Source organism: Antechinus flavipes, chromosome 2 (assembly GCF_016432865.1).
Source record: "Antechinus flavipes isolate AdamAnt ecotype Samford, QLD, Australia chromosome 2, AdamAnt_v2, whole genome shotgun sequence".
NCBI lineage: Eukaryota > Metazoa > Chordata > Mammalia > Dasyuromorphia > Dasyuridae > Antechinus > Antechinus flavipes.
The window spans coordinates 391,321,751-391,329,554 of record NC_067399.1 but is presented as its reverse complement, the minus strand read 5'-3'; positions in this window follow the sequence as shown (position 1 = coordinate 391,329,554).

The following is a 7,804-nucleotide window of genomic DNA, read 5'->3' as shown; positions in this document are numbered from 1 at the left end:
AAAGCAGCCATGTTGGCCACCCACAGGAATTTCCTTTAACTAATAAAATTTATCTAATTGTTAGTTAAACAAGTAAATTTTTTACTTCCACATTCCAGAGAAATTTCATGGGTAGATCATCTCTTCTTTGAAATTTACTAGCTAGGTTTGAGACCATAGGCAGGAGACTGATTCGGTTTTCTCATCATTAAAACAGAAATAATAATAGTCCCTATATCATTGGGTGGTTATGAGGGTCAAAATAAGTTAATGAATGTAAAACATGTTGTAAGGCATAAAACAATCTTATTATCAGTTATTAGAATCATTTTGCATACATTTGGTGAAAATCACTTTACCAATGCAGAACAGCAACTGTCTGTCAACTTATAATCCTGAACTATGTTTATTTATTACAAAGGAAAACTTTGAGAGAAGGAAGTGGTATCAGAAGGATATAGTGGTTGTGAGACCAACAAAAATTGAAAAAAGGAAGAGAAAGAGGATAAAAAGAAAGGAAGAGAGGAAAGGGAAGAGGAGGAGAAGATGGAGGAGAAAATTGGAATATAATAATATATTAATTAAATATATACTTTTAAAAATTTACACAATAATCAGTGTCATATATAGTCCTTTTTTCTATTCTTCTTTTAAAAAGATAATGTTTGTTTTGTCGATGTTTTTAAAGTGCATAATTATGAAAAAAGAAAATTTAATTATTAAAAAACTTTATAGTCTTAGAGAGTTGTCTGGGTCAGTGAGGGATTAAGTGATTTGCTCAGGGTTATGGGACAGTATTGTATTAGTATCAGAGGTGGTACTTCAAACTTGACTTTTTCTTTTTTAAAAAAAATATTTTGTTATTTCCCAAATACATGTATAAAAAATTTTTAACATTAGTTGTTAGGTTCTGAGTTCCATTCTATCCCTCTCTCCCTGCTTTCCCTCTCCCTTCCTGAGATGGTAAGTAATCTCATATAGGTTATATATTTATAATCATCTAACACATTTCCATATTATTCATTTATTTATTTGTTTATTTTTTGCTGAGGCAATTGGAGTTGTCTATTGAGATTTTGTCTTTTCCCCACCACGTGGAAATTTCCTTTGATGAAATTTGTCTTTTCCCCATCACATGGAAATTGGAAACGACTCAGGGCTGAGTTCTTTACTTCATCTAGTCCATCTATGATACTTAGCTCCTTTCCAATGGTACAAACAGCTGGTCAGGCAGATGTAAGCCAACCTAGTCTTTAAGTGTGGAAGCTAGGACAAGTATTTGCCCAGAAATGGGAAACTGAAGTCAGAGCACATTTGAAAAAACAGATTTGTGTTATAAGATTCAAAGTGTATGAAGAGTATACTCGGGGAATATTCTAACCTATCCTAGTCAAAGCCTAGTCTTTATTTCATGTTCCATTGTTAGATCCATCTCCTCTCCAGGATTTGCAAGGAGCATGAGAGAATTAAGTGGTCTATTGGGTTTCTCCTGGTGTGCCTGTTTCCCCAATAATCCCCATGGGCTTCATGCCCTATGCTACATTTTCATTCTGAAGGTGATAGAGTGAATCACCAAGGTGGGTGTCGGGCCTGGAAGGGGGCATCAATACTGGCTTTGTTTAACAATGAACCTCTGTTCAAAATTTCTATTCATTTAGTATGACTCACTCTATCTTTTTAGAAAGCAGACTTCCGCTCTCCCTTTTGGTTTTTGAGCTCTAATGCCACAGATACTAAAGTAAAATATTATAATAGCAATGATTAAAAAGAGAGAGAGAGAGCATTGCTTTACATCTTTATCCCTTCCCCAAATTAGGTAGAATTTTAGGATATAGAGGAATACTATTTCAGGCCTTTTTCTTTTTTTCTTTTATTTTATTTTATAATAACTTTTTATTGACAGAATCCATGCCAGGGTAATTTTTTTACAACATTATCCCTTGCACTCGGTTCTGTTCCGATTTTTCCCCTCCCTCCCTCCACCCCCTCCCCTAGATGGCAAGCAGTCCTATATATGTTACATGTGTTGCAGTATATCCTAGAAACAATATATGTTTGCAGAACCGAACAGTTCTCTTGTTGCATAGGGAGAATTGGATTCAGAAGGTAAAAATAACCTGGAAAGAAAAACAAAAATGCAAATAGTTCACATTCATTTCTCAGAGTTCTTTCTTTGGATGTAGCTGCTTCTGTCCATCCTTGATCAATTGAAACTGAGTTAGGTCTCTTTGTCAAAGAAATCCACTTCCATCAGAATACATCCTCATACAATATCGTTGCTGAAGTGTATAATGATCTCCTGGTTCTGCTCATTTCACTTAGCATCAGTTCATGTAAGTCTCGCCAGTCCTCTCTGTATTCATCCTGCTGGTCATTCCTTACAGAACATAATATTCCATAACATTCATATACCACAATTTACCCAACCATTCTCCAATTGATGGACATCCATTCATTTTCCAGTTTCTAGCCACTACAAATAGGGCTGCCACAAACATTTTGGTACATACAGGTCCCTTTCCCTTCTTTAGTATTTCCTTGTGATATAAGCCCAGAAGTAACACTGCTGGATCAAAGGGTATGCACAATTTGATAATTTTTGGGGCATAATTCCAGATTGCTCTCCAGAATGGTTGGATTCGTTCACAACTCCACCAACAATGCATCAGTGTCCCAGTTTTCCCGCATCCCCTCCAACATTCATCATTATTTTTTCCTGTCATCTTAGCCAATCTGACAGGTGTGTAGTGGTATCTCAAAGTTGTCTTAATTTACATTTCTCTGATCAATAGTGATTTGGAACACTCTTTCATATGAGTGGTAATAGTTTCAATTTCATCATCTGAAAATTGTCTGTTCATATCCTTTGACCATTTATCAATTGAAGAATGGCTTGATTTCTTATAAATTTGAGTCAGTTCTCTATATATTTTGGAAATGAGGCCTTTATCAGAACCTTTAATGGTAAAGATGTTTTCCCAGTTTGTTGCTTCCCTTCTAATCTTGTTTGCATTAGTTTTGTTTGTACAAAGGCCTTTTAATTTGATATAACCAAAATTTTCTATTTTGTGATCAGTAATGGTCTCTAGTTCATCTTTGGTCACAAATTTCTTTCTCCTCCACAAGTCTGAGAGATAAACTATCCTATGTTCCTCTAATTTATTTATAATCTCGTTCTTTATGCCTAGATCATGGACCCATTTTGATCTTATCTTGGTATATGGTGTTAAGTGTGAGTCCATGGATTCAGGCCTTTTTCACTTCTCACTTGGATTATTGCAGTAGCATTTAATGGGGTCTTCCAGACCCTATCCTCTTCTTTCCTGGCTATTCTCTCCACAACTGCCAAACTGAGGTTCCTAAAACACAGGTCTCACCACATCACTCCTGTGTTCAAAAAGTGTTGATAGAGAAAATAAAAACTACTCTGTTTGGCATCTAAAACACTTCCTAATCTGATTCTAACATATCTTTCCAGATAGATTTCACATTACTCCTCTTCATATAGTCTTCATCCCAGCCAAATTGTGGCTCTCTATGTAGCACAGCCCATCTCCTACCTCCATGCTTTTGCACACTTTGTCTTATATATATTGCCTGGAACACACTGGGAATCTCAAACTCCCTTCAAGGTTCAGTCCAAGTGTACTTTCCTAATCTCCCCAAATTGTTAATGTTCCAAAACTTATCTTTAAAGAAGATCTGGAAGCTCTGCCAGCTTTTTGTTTGGCTCGAGCTCTGCCGGAGATTTTGACTCCATCATCATCATTTCCTTCACTGGGTACCCTCCATCTCTCCTTTTCACCTTCGTTTTATATGTTGCCTTTCCCCTTCTCACCCCGCGGTGAATTATAAACCCTTTGAGAGCAAGGATTCTTTTTTCCTCTTAATTGTAAACCCAGTGCTTAGCATAATAATTGACATATAACAGACAGTTAATAAATGTTTATTATATTACACTGTGCTCTGTTGTGCTGTATAGTTTTCAGATATCTAGTACCCTACTACCAAATTACTTAATCTGTATACATACGATTTCTCTCTACTAGATTCCTGAAGGTTGGAATTTATTATATATTATTATATATAGTTATATATTATACATCATATATTATCACATATTGCTATACAAAATTTATTGTTTATTATATATAATTATATACTATACAATGCATATTTTATACAAAATATATATTTCTTGTTTATTATATAAATAATTGCTTTTGATAATATCTAACATTTATATAGCACAACAAACTTGGGAAATAGGGACTATTCTTATCCCCATTTTACAGACAAGGAAACTGAGGCAGATAAAGGCTAAATGTCTTACCAGGTAGTAAGTACTTAAGGCTGGATGTGAAGTCCTATCTTCAAATCTGACATTTTATCCACTGAGCTACCTAGCTGCTTTTATATTCCCTATGTCTAATACAGCACTTGTCAAGTCAAGACGAGGAAAGACAAGAGGCATGTATTAAGTGTGTGTCAGACACTGTGCTAAGTTAGGACTGGGGATCAAAACAAAAAAGAAAGAAAGTCCTTGCTTAAGGGAGGGACTGGAGGAGGAAGTTAGTTCTTCATGGGATATGATATTAAAGTTCAGAAACTCAGAAGCAAAGACAAGAAGAAAATACAGTTTGACAAGGCTGGGTTCTACCCCACAATGGAAGCCTTGGACGAAAGTCACCAATGGGAGAAGAATGTTTTCAATATTCCTTCTTGTGATCCACTTTTTTCTCCCTTCCTTTCCCCTACCCCCTGCCTTAGAAAGCAAGTAGTCCAATATATATTAAACACACGCAATTTTTTATACATATTTCCACAATTATCATGCTATACAAAACCCATATCAAAAAAGGGAAAAATGAGAAGGAAAACAAAAAGCAAGCAAACAACAACAAAAAAGGTGAGGATACTGTGCTGTGAGCCACATTCAGTCTCCCCCATCCTCTCTGGATGTGAATGGCTCTCTCCCTCACCTGTATGGCAGAGGAATGTTCAAGGCTGAGAAAGCTCCAGCCACTGAAGGAAGGACCAGGACAAGTTGTGAGGAAGTAAATGGCAACGTCTGGGAAGTCCAGCTGCAATAAAGGGCATAACAAGCACATTTATTAAGCTCCTAGCAAGTGCTTAATAAATATTCATAGAACTGAATGGACTAGGCCTCTTTCTCAGACAGGTCCAGACTTAATCCCACCAAGATAGATGGTTTTCCTGTATTAATGGGGCCTTTTTTTTCTCCCTTTCAGGTTTTGTATGTAATAGGCAAAGAGGATTAACTGGCATAAGACGCTTAGGAAACCTAGTCATCATTTCTGGACAGGCTCTCAAACTTTTCCATCCCATGACCCTTTCAAAGGCTCCAATGGTCACCCCTTCTCTTCCCTTCTTACCATGTTTCACATCCTTCCTTCACTATTCCCCTCCCCAACCCACTTTCCTGTTAATCCCATAAGCCCAATTACTACAAAAAAGCCACTCAGAATTTCCAGATTCTTCTCAGGCTCACAATCAATGTAAAAAATCTAAGAAGGAGAATGTGGAGAAGACTGTATAGTTATAGTACATGTGTTGCTGTTATTTTTTAAACTCTTATTCCATTTTGACTCTTTGGAGCAAGGCAATCCTGGTTATCCTTACCCTCTCAAAGCTCTCTTCCCACCTCCAGCCCTTCAGGCAGAGGGATAGCCTGGTAAAAAGGACAAACAACAAGCACATAAACTAGCAATAACAACCACCATTTTTACTGACCCACTATATTTTAGTCATTTCAATTATGTTTTTAAGTGATATCTCATTCCTTCTACTTAAAATCATCAAGCATCAAGATCATCCACCACACTGATGGTAAATGACCTAACTTGGAAAGATGATAAGCCAAGGCTAAAGTGAAGGGAGAGCTTATGCATGACTTCTTGTTCATGGATGATTCTACATTGAATGCTGTTCTTTTTTTAGCTTTTTATTTTCAAAATATATACATAGTTTTCAACATCCACTTTTGCAAAACCTTATAATCCAATTTTTTTCCCTCCCGCCTTAGAAAACAAGTTATCCTATATATATTAAACACATGCAATTTTTCTGTACATATTTCCACAATTATCATGCTACACACAAAAAATCAGATCAAAATGGGGGAAAGAAGAAAAAATCAAGCAAATAATAACAATAACAAAAAAGTAAAAATACTATGTTACGATCCACATTCAATCCCCATAGTCTTCTCACTGGATGCAGATGGCTCTCTCCATCACAAGTTTATTGGAATTGATCTAAATCATCTCATTGCTGAAAAGAGCCATGTCCATCACAGTTGATCATCACATAATCTTGTTGCTATGTACAATGTTCTCTTGGTTCATGTAAGTCTCTCCAAATCTCTCTGAAATCATCCTGCTGATCATTTCTTAGAGAACAATAGTATTCCATAACTGAATGCTGTTCTTGAGACTGAGATGCAACAGAAATTGATTTTCTGCCACTTGTGCTAGTTTTGACCTGACCATGAACACAAGAAAACATAGGTTCTCCACCAGTCAGCATCACATCATCCATAACTGGAACCAGTAGTTACAGCAAATGGAGAAATGTTGAACATTGTGGATAAGTGCACTTACCTTGGCGGGGATGTCACATGAATGATGAGGCTGACATTGCCAAAACTAGCTCATTGTGTGGGAGGCTCCCAAAGGAAAAGTGGAGAGAAATGGTATTGAGCTGCCTTCCAAACTGAAGGTCTACAAGAGCTATTGTGCTGACCTCATTGTTGTATGTCTGAAACCTGGAGAATATACCAGTGTCACACCAGGAAACTGAATCACTTCCACTTGATTGTCTCAGGAAGATTCTGAAGATCACCTGGCCAGATAAGGTACCAAGTGTTCAAACTCTACTATAGAGAAGGCAACTCTGGCAGGCTGGCCACATTCGAATACCAAATGTTTGTTTGCCCAAAAAAGACTATTTTATGGAGAACTCACAGAGATCAGAGTTAAGTGCTACAAGGACACTCTCAAGGGCTCTCTGAGGAACTCTGGAATCATTTGTGAGACACAGGAGACACTGGCACAGGTCTACCCAGCACAGGGTGCCTACATCAAAGAAAACTTTGTGCTCTATGAGCAAAACAGAGCTGCAGAAGCTCAAAAGAAACGTGAGATATGCAAACTTTCATCCCAAACCCTCCAAGTATTCCTAGGGACTACTTGTGCCTGATTTGTGGTACAGTCTTTCAAGCTCCTACTTGTCTGATCAGCCAACAGTTAGACACACTGTACCCTGACCCCAACATTTTGATCTCATTTTGGTCCATCCTTTCTCAGCACAAAGAACAACAACCAACTATTTGCTCCCATTGTACTAAGCATTTAACAAATCATGTCATTTGATCCTCTCAACAACTCTGGGAGGTTAGGTGCTGTTTTTACTCCCATTTTGCAGATGAAGAAACTGAGATAGAGATTAAGTGACTTGTCCAGGATAAGTGTCTGAGGTTGGATTATCTCTAGGCTCATCCTTTATCCACTTGTACCACCATCTGCTACTATTGTTCCCCCTCTATAGATAAATCCAATATATTGGATCACAGATTTGGTGCTGAGAGGGTCTCTAATCCAGTTCCTTCATCTACAAAAGCTCTAGTAAGGTGTTAAAGATCAAACTGGTAATTTGGCACTAGAGTGTGATTTGAACTCAGGTCTTCTGATTATAAATCAGTCTTTCATTTTCCCAGACTGCTTCCTACCTCACAGAATACTTTTTGAAAGCATCGCAGAGGGATGGGGGGGGGAGGTTGGGGGAAGAATTCCATGGCCTGGAA